Genomic DNA, 12,340 nt, shown 5'->3' on the forward strand with positions numbered 1-12,340 from the left:
TCAAAGACAAGAAGCTTGGGGTAGAGGGCAGTAGCACCTAGTTTGGAGTTTGGGTTTTTTTCCATTAAGTATGACTTTATTGTTTTGGCAGACCCACATTTCCCCCTTAAACACTGAAAATGTGGCACAGGGACTGACATGTGCTCTAAGTAAGTTATTTATATGCCAGATTTCTAAAACAGTAATAGGGTAAATATCTCATTAATAATTTTTATATTATAATATGTTCAAATGCTATTTTGGATATATCGGGTTAGGTGAAATATTATTTAACATTTTTTATTGGTGTAGTTGGCACACAATTCTACACGAGCTTGAGGCATACAACACAGCGATTCACCAAGTCTACACACTACTCAGCACAAGTGTGGCTGCCATGTCACTGTACAGCCTGATTGCAGTACCTCTGTCCCCTGTGCTATGCCTTTCGTCCTGGGACTTATTCACTTCATAACTGGAAGCCTGTATCTTTAGGAGCACCTAGTCTCCTCTTCATTCATTCGTTGGAGTTATTTTGGCAGAATTAAGGGTTGAACCAGTGTTAGGTTGGTGTAGATACAGTTTCCCATGTGAATCTGGTTTATCCTTTCTACCGACCGCAGGGCTGCCCCTCAGAGGGTCCTACTGTCCCATCTCCCATTGGCCGATCTGGGCAGGTGGACTGCATTGCTGAGATACCCAGGTCCCCATTGGCATCACACTCAGGTAGAGGGGACGACGAGGTAAGACCACAGACTGTGCAAGGAAGACTGGGGCAATACCCTCCCCTCCTCCTTCACCTTCTACTAATACAACCCCTGTATTTCTTGAAACCAGAGCACCTTCCTGGCTTCCAGGCCCACTCAACCACGGCAAAGGACGGGGCAGATGGGGCTGCCTTCAGGGCCCTTCACGCTGACTCCCAAGCTTGGAGGGAGCAGTGGGGGTACAGGTGAGAGGCAGTGTGAGCATTCAGGAAGGGCCTTAGCACTGTCTTTCAAGGTGCCAATTAAATCTTTCCACCTCGTTTTCTGCCAAGTGAAAGGTGGTGGAATCACAGAATCAGCAGGTAGGGAGGGTCTTTCCCACCGGAAGGCCCTCAGGCCTCTGAAGGCTCTGCTTCGTGGCCTGTGGGAGCTGTGCCCGCGTCTGCCAGCGCTCACTCGGATGCTAGGCCTCTTGCTACAGGAGCTCTCCAGGGCCTGCCTCAGGAAAGCAGAAAAAGACTTCCATTCCTCTGGGCTCCGGCAGTGGCGCTATGTTCTCCAGACCTGGGATGGCTCGTGGATCTTTTATAGCAGCTTCAGGAAAGAGAAAATGCTGAGATTATCTGTGCAGCAAGAAGGCAAGATGGGGAGCCGGAAACGGTGTTCAGCCCCCTGCATGTTTGTGCTGTCACATCAGACTCACACTGCTGGAAGAGGCCTCATTGACTGGGTGCTCACTGAGTGGCACTTGCCCACTGGGTGCCCCGCGTGCCCCCTGCAACCCTCCAGACAGCTCTCCTAGGGGGTATGACCCCCAACGTGCTAGAGACGCCCACCGGCACTCAGACTCACGGGCAGCGAGCCCTCCGGTCCCGGCCTGGCCTCCTGCTTCTCCCCAGCACAGCCTGGAGATGAGCTGTTTCGTCCCAGATCACACCTGCAGAGCCAGGCGCCCACTCAGCTGGGTCATAATCTTGAGCGCAGGCCCTCCGCTCCCTTGTGGGGTTCTTGCTCCCAGGCACTTCTGAACCCCCTCCTCATGCCGGGTTTTCAGTCCCTGTGGGGGAACATTTCCACAGTGTGCAGGGAAGCCCAGGCCTGTGGTTACAGACAGCGAGAACGCCCCAGTAAGCCACCTACTCTCGTAGACAGACAGGACCTGGCTGAGGCCAGGGTGGGCTGGAGGCTGCACTGGGTCTTCCCACGCGGCCCGTCGCCCGCCCCGCACAGCCCAGGCTGCCCTCCCGAGCCCCGGGGGTCACATGGGTTCCGCGCCCGGTTTCTGAGTTTACTGAAGTCCGCGCCTGGCTCGCTCATCCTCCCTGGACATCAAAGGTTTGGGACCCAGTTTGGGACTGTCCAGCGCTACTTCCAGGCGGGCAGCTCACCGAGTGTTTACTGAAGGGGGGAGGGGACCAGGAAACAGCTGTGTGACAGGCCTGGGGCTGGGTCCCCCGGGGGTCACACTTGGCCATCTGCATCTCCTCTTAAGGCTAATCTCCCCAGTTCTCAGAGCAGCAGCCCATTAACTCAGACAGCTGGGAAAATGATGGAAACCATCTTTTTATTTTTTTCCAACATTCTTATTATGCAGTGTTTATGTTTCAGGATCCGGAGGGCCTTTCGAACATCGACCTTTTACCAGCCATTCGAGACCGGAGGCGTGGGTGCTGGGAACGCGAGGGGGCCTTGCCCAGACTCGCAGACCCAGGCAAGTCCACAGAGAGCCTGCTTCCCCCGGGCCGCGGGTGCACTGGCAGGAGGGCGGGCAGTGGGTCTGCAGCACTAGCACCCGCCCCATGTTCTTGATGCCCCAGGTCTCTGCAGAGTCCCAGAATCTCGAGCCTGGCCCCCAGGCCTGCAAGCACCTGTGTCGTTACCTTGCACCACCCACGGCAGGCAGAGGGATGGGGGCTCTGGTCCCAGGATGAGCCCCTTCCCTCACCTGGGAAGCCCGTGCCTCCCCCTTTGACATCCCGGTGCAGCAGCCACCACACAGCCTGCGATAGCTCAGCTCTGCTGGAGTTCCCACACGCGCTGAGGTCTCACTTTAGAAAAATAAATGCAGAACAGGATGCTGGGTCACGGGGACTCAGGCTGAGTACAGAGAATGGTAAATTCTTTTTTTTTTTAAGATTTTATTTATTTATTCATGAGAGAGAGAGAGAGACAGAGAGGCAGAGACACAGACAGAGGGAGAAGCAGGCTCCATGCAGGGAGCCCGACGTGGGATGCAATCCCAGGTCTCCAGGATCACACCCTGGGCTGAAGGCGGCGCTAAACTGCTGAGCCACTGGGCTGCCCGAGAATGTAAATATTTTCCCTTTCCAGCACAGTCCACAGAAACTTTGGCACATGATTTTCAAAGTCATACAATTTTTTTTTAAAGATTTTATTTATTTATTCATGAGAGACACGGAGAGAGAGGCAGAGACACAGGCAGAGAGAGAAGCAGGCTCCCTGCAGGCAGCCCAATGCAGGACTCGATCCCAGAACCCTGGGGTCATGCCCTGAGCCAAAGGCAGACACTCAACCGCTGAACCCCCCAGTTACCCCAAAGTAATACATTTTTAAAAGGCGCCTGGTACCTTCCACTGCCCGTGCAGCTCTTGCGGGTGCAGCCCCGGCGTCCGTGGCTTCTAGAGCACAGGCCTGTGTGGCTCAGACAGAGACCCCCCCCTTCACAGCCAACGCCGTTCTTCAGATTTTCGAGGCTGCACAGCCCCCTGGTTCTAAGATCACGGCTTCTCCCTGATTTCGACCTTGCAGTGACCATCCCACAGGAAAGCAGAGAGCCGTGTGCTCCCGACCCCGGGGTCCATGAGTGATGCGGGCACCCCGTCCTCACACGGTGGGCCCTTCCCTCCCTGGTCTCCATGTCCCAGAGGCTCTGCTTTCAAAGGCCAGGGCACAGGTCATGTTTTTCTGTGAAAACGAAAACACTGAGCATCTGGTGACCCCAGGGTGGGCATGTCAGGTACAGGGACACTCCCCCTGCGTCTCAGGGGGGAAGCAGCGCACTACCTCCCGTGTGCTTCCTGATGGCGGTGGGAAGCCCACGTCCTGGGGGCAGACTGTGTTTCTCCGGAGTAGCCACGGTGGTATTTCCTGCGCACCCAGACCCCACTGCTCCAGCTCCAAGGGAGGTTGAGGCCGGAGGGGCAGGAGGTCTGGAGACGTGCTGGGATGTTTGCACCGCAGTGGGAACGTGCTTCTGCCCCTGAGCAGGGACTTAGAAGAGGCTACGGTGGGGCCTTCTAAGTCATGTGTGCTCTACCAGGACTTGTCAAAGAGAGGTGGAGTCTAGTCCTCCTCCCTGGTCCCTATTGTCCTGGAAGCTGCGCACATCTTGGTGACTGCCTCTGGGGGGTGCAGAGGAAGTGAGGCTGTGTGGTTCCCAAAGCTCCCCCCAACCCTGCCCCTTCCCTCCCCCTTCCCTCCCTTCTTCTGTCCTGCCTCCCTCTCCATCCCTCCCCACTTCCCCTTCTCCCCCTCCTTCCTTCCCCTCCTCCCTCTCCCTCCTTCTCCCTGCCCCCTCCTTCTCCCTCCCTCCTCCTCCTTCTCTCCTTCCCTCTCCCTCCCTCCTCCTCCTTCTCTCCTTCCCTTTCCCTCCCTCCTTCCAACTTCCTTCTTCCCCCACCCCCCTCACATGAAGCCCAGAAGCCATGGTGCGCGAAGAAGCGCAGGGCACATGGTTGTTCTGACCATGTTAGGCATTTCCCTCTGGAGGAGGCCGTGAAGTCTAGACCAGCTCCCCCACTCCACCTCCCCCCACCCCATGGAGCCCAGAGGGTAGGTCCATGGGCACGGAGATGTTGTCTCCAACCACGAGGCTCTGCTATGTGGCCACCACCGACATAGCCCTCAGTGGGCATCTGCCGGGAGCTCGCAGGCCACACTGTGAAGGTGTCAGGGACACAGTGACAAAGTGACATGGGACAGAGGTGGCCCTGCCTCTCCTGCTGGCGGATGTGTCAGTTCTTAGAAAGCCTGTGTGCATGAAGCTACCAGGCCATGTGGACCAGGTGCTCTGGTGTGGCCATGAGGGTACAGGAGACATGTGCCAGGAGAGTGTCATGTGCATGGGGGCAAGTCCAGGTACAGGTGCTGTGCATGCACCTGGGGGTCCTCTGGCCTTGGCCTGAGCAAGAGGGGGATGAGGGGAGGGAGGGAGATGGGGAGAGGTGTGCAGTTAGAGATGCAGGCCTCAGGGAGAAGGGATGAGGGTCAGGTGCAGGGGGAAAGCCAGCCAGTCCTGCTGCTCATTGGCCCCGGGGTTGGATCTCACAGCAACAGCACCTCATAGACACTTGGATGGCACAGGGGTAGGCCAGGGGCTCTAGGGCCAAGGCGGGACCTAGGGGGCCCAATGGGGCTGTAAGGGGGCACAAAGCTCTAAAAGCCAGACTAGGACACATCTTGTCTCCAGAGCCAAACACTGGGCTTGCTTTGCAGCCAGTCACTGCCCCCTTTGCTTTAGAAGCTCCTGGCTGGGAGGGGTTACAGCAGGAGAAGCTGGGGCCCCCCTAGACCCAGCGAGAACCTCCTCCCAGCCCGCAGACTGTCTACACTGGCCAGTTCTGGGCTCTCAGGAGCCTCCTGGCCCTTTTGCCCCTGCATGGCCCCTGCATGCAGAGGTGCAGGCTGCGGGAGCCCAGCAGAGCCCTCACTGTCCTGGCGCCCTGCCCCCCCATCTGGCTCACTCCTCTCCAGGAAAAGAAAGGAGCAAGCAGGACATGCACCCTGAATGCTGAGCAGCCACAGCCTGTTGTCCCCATGCTGCACTAAAATGAGGGGTTTGTCTGACTCTGTGCCTCTGATCCCTCAAAGCCTGGACTCCATCTCAGTCCATCCCAGTGGGTTTGTCCTCACACAAGACTGTCACGTCCAGTACCATGCACTTCACACCTGCGGGTGCGCATCCCTGGGGACAGGACATTTCTAATATGCACTGGACCGCAGGGAAGGGCCATCGGCATATCTGGAAGGAGCGCACGCTTGAGTGCTGGATAGAGGGCTCCCGGTCTCCTGAATTCTGAAATTTTCAGGATTTCACCCCAGGCTGGGCTCTGGGGTCACAAATCCTGTAGGAAGCTGACGTCATCACTGTGGACGAGCCCTTCAGCGGGGGTTGTTGGTGGGGGCCAGACCCCAGAGTGGGAGCTTTGGCTTCTTGGCTGGTCCTTCCTGCAGAGCGCACCCAGGCTGTGTGGAAAGCCGCCAGCTGTCCGCCGAGGGCTCGGTCCATCTGAGCGAGATCTATAGGAAGGAGCCAACCCCACCCCGCCCTCTGTTCTTCCACTTACATCGGGCACGCTGAGGTCTTAAATTTCCAGAGGAAAACAGGCATAGATTAGTGGGAGAATATTAACTTCGAGTGTGTTTTATTTCAGATGCTTGAGGATGCGACCAGTAGACATTGCCACTTCCCCGGGTGTGACGGTTTGGGTTCTCTGCTGCTGCTGCACAGACCACCCTGGAAACTACCGGCTTAAAACAAGGCTTGCGGGGATCCCTGGGTGGCTCAGCGGTTTGGCGCCTGTCTTTGGTCCAGGGCGTGATCCTGGAGTCCCGGGCTCGAGTCCCGCGTCGGGCTCTCTGCATGGAGCCTGCTTCTCCCTCTGCCTGTGTCTCTGCCTGCCCCCCCTCTATCATGAATAAATAAATAAAATCTTAAAACAAAAGAAAGAAGAAAGAAAGAAAGAAAGAAAGAAAGAAAGAAAGAAAGAAAGAAAGAAAGAAAGAAAGAAAGAAAGAAAGTCTTGGGAGGGTGGCTCACCTCGGCCTCCCATGTTTTCGGCTGGGGCAGCTGGAATCCCCTGCAGGCTCTCACCCCTGTGCCTGGTGGGCGATGCTCGCAGTCCGCTGCCACTCCAGCCGGGGCCATGGGTCCAAACACCTGCACGCTACCTCCTCGTGCACCCTGAGTTTTGCCCTCACAAGACTGTGGCCGGACTCCCAGCTGAGGTTCAAAAGTCACTAAGGCTGCCCACATGCAGGGGGAATGTGAGCATATTTCAGAATCACTATAAGCTCCAGTCCAACATTGCTAATTAATAATGTGTGAGCCTAGATGATGCTTCAGAATCCACAGCACAGTTGGCCACAGGCATTAGCTCTGAAGTAGAGGCCCATCTACACCCTTGCTCTGGACCGATGATGCCCTACAGGACCAGGGATGCTCAGTAACAGAAGCTCCACAATAAAACCAGGCAAAAACGGACCATGTATTAGTTTTCCATAAAGACAGATTTATCTACGTAAAGCTTGTCCATCATTCTGAGACTTCGTACATCTCACATTTTGGAGTGCTAACCTGTCCTCTCTCTCAGGAACCAGGAGTTCTCATAAACCACAGTTTTTTGTTTGACCCTCCTTTTTAAATATTGCTGACCCACGGGAGCTAAACCTACGCCGGGAACCATGTCACAGCACACCCAAGTCAAGCGTCGTCCGGAACACAAGCTCACATGGTCCTGTGCGTCGATTGTATCCCCATAAAACTCAAAGCACTTTTTTTAAAAGATTTTATTTATTTATTCATGATAGACAGAGGGGTGGGGGCAGAGACACAGGCAGAGGGAGAAGCAGGCTCCATGCAGGGAGCCCGGCACAAGACTCCATCCCGGGTCTCCAGGATTGTGCCCTGGACCAAAGGCAGGCGCCAAACCACTGAGCCACCCAGGGATCCCCCCAATCCTTGTTTCAAGCCATGAAATCACAGAGTCACGATCCCCTATCCTGAGCTGTGTCCAGGTGGTGAGAGCACTACTGCCGTGAACTGAACGTGAGGACTCCACTGCACGAACACGGCAGCTGAGAGGTGCCCCTGGGAGACCCAGGCGGGGCGGCCTTGGGCATCAGCACGTTCCCTGGCTGGAGCCTCTGAGTCAAGCCTGGTCTTGCTTTTTCTATCTCCTCTCCACCTCTCCCTGGGCTGTTCTACAGGCTGTGTGTTCACGAGCCTGGGGGGTGATGTCTCTGTGCCTCCACATAGTCAGGTCCCAGCATCCCCATCCAAAACCCCACGGGCATGTCAGCCAGACCAGCAGGGAAACAGAGGCCCAGCAAAATCAAGAGGTGTCCTAAGAGCTGGTCAAAATGACTTTTGAGGATACGATGCGTGGAAAGCACGCCAAAACAATCCCTTGGCTGCAAAACCAGTTACAGAACTGGTGGTGCATATCAGGTGTCAGGGGCTCAGCACCCCTCTGTCCTTCGGAGAAATAATTGGCCATCTCGTCACAGAGCAGGTGTCCATGTTCATGCAGGAAACACTGACACTACTTTGAAGGCAAATCCTTGGACGATTTAGAAATGCTGGTGAGTGTAGAGTATTTGGGGGTTCACAGAGATGGAGTGAAGCCCAGGCTGGAGGGTGGGACATGAGAACGCACATGACTCCTCAGTTTCAAAAGCAGGAGGTCCACGTGGGGGGAAGACAGAGCTAGGATGGGGCTCCAGGTACCCAGGTGCCCCTCCACAGCCCTCACTATACCTCCCCTCACTCGACAAGTAGCGATCCCCCATGGTTTCGGGGGAACCGGGCCCTGTACTGGTCACCCCCACACAACAAAGCAGATACAACCAGCCCCTGCCGTCGGTGCCCAGGCTGACACCCAGATGAGGCTGCCTCTGTGTGTTCACCTTCCCCCCAGGAAGGGAGGGGCCAAGGCCCTTCCAGCTCTAAGATTTCGGAATCTTCCTGTTCTGAGGCCTCACAGACTCCAGGGCTGAGCTGCAGAAAACTCCTGCCTTGGGGGAGACGGAGCTGGACGTGAGGAGGTTGGGGACCACGCCGTTGGACGGTCCAGCTGACCTCGTGACCTTCAGCTTCCTCCACCTACTTAAGGGCTGGGTATCAACGACTCTCAAGGACCCTCACTGTCTTGACCAGTGCGGTGTCTGGACCTGGCACCAAGGTGCACATTCTGGCTCTGTCCGGGGGAGAGCTGCCTGCAGCTGGGGTCTTACCATCGCGTTGCTTAGGTGGAAACAACTTCTGGTTAAGCTTAAAAAGGCGGGTGGGGGCACAGCCGGTCCTGGCCGGCATGTGGGGAGTGTGCCCCAAGTGCCCTCACCTGGGCACAAGCTCTCCCCCTTCTCCTCCTCCCTGTCCCCATGTGGACCAGCGACCAAGGCTCCTTCCCATTCCCAGGCAGATAACCGAGGGAAGCGTCTGGCATGTTTATTTTAAGAGTTGCTTCCTGAAGGCAGAGGACCTCCCCTCCGTTTCACAAAGTGCGCCCCACGGAGGGGAACACGCCCGTTGGTGGATGCCCTGTGGCTGTGTAATTGCTACTCTGCGTGCAAGGAAATGAGTGGCCACTGCTAGCAGGTAGCCGGTTTGGGAGTAGCCGAAAAGCCCTGTCCTACGAAGAAATTACACCGTAGCACAAAACAGAGGGTTCTGTTCCCTTTCTTGTAGGTCCAGGCAAAGCCACAGAGAGCAGACACAAGGCCAGTGTAACCACCTCCCAGGCGTAATTACCAGCCAAACCCGGAGAGGGCCAAGCCCTGCCAGGCCACTGTCGTGGCATTGTCATCGGGCTGCCCCCCGACCTCGGGCCTCCCCAGAGAGGACAGGGCTCTGCGTCCCCCACAGCCAAGGGCAGGGAGATATCCTGTCCTCTGTGGCTCCCCTGGGTCGGGCTCACCCAGCAGGGGCATAAAACAGAGATGAGACCCCAGGAGGACAGCTCCATGGTGCACGCTGTGGTCAGCCGCTCCGTGGCTGTGGTCTCAGCTCCAGCAGAGCCCGGGGCATCAGGGTGAGGAGCTTTGCCTGGGCCAGCGATGTGCAGGACCCCTTGTTTCCCTCCTTCCTCTGCTTTGCTTTTATGGGATCAAATCCTTAAATCAGATTCCTTGAGGGAACTGATTCTAGGGACACTTGACTGGCTTTGCCCCGAGAAAGGAGAGCCTTGTTTCAGAGGCATCTGTCGGGAAGGAATTAGCCGTCAAACCAGCAGGACTGAACCTCACAGAAACCAGTGGAGAGAGTCAGGCCAGGATCTGCAGCCTGCAGCCTGCACCCTGAGGCCGTCCTGCTGCCCATCTCTTCCCGCAGGGAAGCCCGTTTGCCTCCCAGGGACACGGAGGCATCTCCTATTCCGTGCTCTCTGAGCACTCTGCAACTTTCCTTCTGAGCATTTAGCGCCCCAGCCAATGAATAACTGTGCAATCATTCAATGTCAGTCCCTCGCTCTGGAATGTGGAACAGAGCTCAGCTCCCTACCTGACTTTGCTGCTGCTCTTACATTCCCTCTGCCTAGAATAACACTTCACACATGCAAAGAGTTCATATTCATTACATAGTAGATGGAATTGGGATGCATGGATGGATGAGTGGATGGTGAGTAGATGAGTGGATGAGTGGGTGGGTTGATGGGATGGATGGATGGATGGATGGATGGATGGATGGATGAGTGGATGGATGAGTGGGTGGATGAGTGGGTGGACTGAAGGGGGGGTAGTGGGTGGGTGGATATATGGGAGGGTTGATAGGGTGGATGGATGGGTGGGTAGGTGGTGGGCAAATGGGTAGGTGAATGGATGTGTGGATGGATATGTAGATGGGTGGGTGGATGGTGGGGGTGGGGGTAGAGCCCACAGGGTTATGAAGCATTCTCTAACCAACTTCTCCAACCAGCTGAACTCTGCCAACTGTCTATAACCAGAAGCTTCTGTAGGAAGACTGAACTTTGGGGTGTGTTTGACATGAGTGAAGGCAGCTGGAATGGATGGGTGCACCAGTGTGGCATCCCCACCCGGCTGCAATGATGGGGGCAGAGCGCTCTGTCCCTGAGGACAGCATTGCCTGGCTGTGAGGCAGCCCCTGGACCCATCTGTAGAGCTCCCCAGAACAAAGCCCAGGCTGTCTCAAGAGGCCTCCTCACCCCATAAACCATGCGTGTATTTATGTAACACTTCAGGCCTGATGGAGACCAGATGTGGCCAAATGGTGGTGTGGGCTGCCCCGGAATGCTGGAATGCCAAAGCAGACATCTTTTATGGCTGTTCGAGTTCAGCAATGTCTCTGCAAGACTGAGGTCTGAGCCCTGATACACATCTGCGAACTTCACTCTTCTGTGAAAGGGGAGCACCTGGCACCCCCTATTTGATTGGCCTTGCTTACAAGAGGAGCACAACCATGTGTGATTTCTATTATCAAGGAGCCTAGGGCAGTATGAGGGATATGGGAGGAGACAAGCTGACCAGGGACCCGGCTGGGTGGCCTGGGACTGGGTGATCATCTCTGGGACCCAGTTTTCCAATGATAGTTTCAAGAGTTCCTATTTATTGAACACCTGCTTTGTTCTAGGCACCCTGCCACATGCCAAGTGAAGGTGGCATCACACCACCACGGCTCTTCTTTCTCATGTGGGCACGTGGACACAGGGCTTAACTTTCCAACATCATGACTGTCGGCAAGGGCAAGGGGCCCCTGTGAGTCTGGGCATCCTGAGTCTGAAGCTTCACCTTCTCATTACTAGAAAGTTCTCTGTCCTGTCATCCAAAGAGGGTGTGGCCAGGGACTCTGAGTGGCTGCACAGGTGGCCTCTATCTGGGGCTTCAGTACAGATGCTCGGAGGACTCCAGGCCAGAACCGTGCTTGCTGCGCACCCCAGTGTCCCCAAGCTAACCATTTGTTCTCTGAAGCTCCTGTTAGTGTCCTGGAGAACCCGGGTAGACTTTCATGCACAAACAATGGTGGGGGACCTAGCAGGTGCCCGCGCTGGCCCGGGTTGCTGTGCTTGGGGAGCTTCCACCTTAGGGATGGTGCGGCCCCACGTGGCCCTTCTGCAGCACGCCCGCCCCGTGTTTACAGAAAGTCCTCTCCCTCTACACACTCACTGCAGAGGTACTTTCCATACTGTAAATGCTGGATTCCGAAGTGCCATTTGCCCAGTGCAATTTTTCCAGGGAACAGAAAAAAATATATACCAAACATTACAATTAGGGTTTTGAGCAAGCTTTTAAGAAACACAGGGTTGTGGACATTCCAGTCACTCAGCAAAATCTGCCCTGAATCGGCTCCAGCTGCCACCCCCTACTTTCCTCCGTCTTGGAGGCTCTGGGGTGGGAGCCAGCACCCGGTTCAGGTCACACACACCACATGCCATGGGCAGGCCATTTGCAGTGGAGGCCATCCCTCCTCTGCAAGACACCTCCTCCCCGAATGCTGGGCCACAGCGTGAGCGTCACACCAGATGGACCGTTCGTGGTTTGCAGAACCACTTCGATGGCCAGGAAGGAGCCCCAGAGCAGAGCCCATATCCATCAGGGCATGCTGAGCAGGGCAAGCTGTCTGTCATGGCCGAGCATGGTGTGTGAGGCCCTGCTTCTGACCCGTCTCATCTGCCGAAGGCCCGTGGGGCTGTGGGCGATCCTCACACTCAGAGCCCAGAGACACTCCCCAGCTTGGAGCCGTGAGACCCCCGGGGTGACTTCCCTGCAAGCTAGCACACCATCCACACCCACGAGGGGTGAGGGATAGTCGCCTAATCTGCCGCCACTCCCCAGACTGCCGGGCCTGTGACCTGACACCAGCAGTGACATGCGGAGCATGTGGTTCCTCCTCCCGCCAAAGACACATGTTAATTTGGAAAACCAAGAGCATGGGGACCTCCTTGCCTTCCCTGGGGCATTTC

This window comes from Canis lupus, chromosome 1 (genome assembly GCF_003254725.2).
Source record: "Canis lupus dingo isolate Sandy chromosome 1, ASM325472v2, whole genome shotgun sequence".
NCBI lineage: Eukaryota > Metazoa > Chordata > Mammalia > Carnivora > Canidae > Canis > Canis lupus.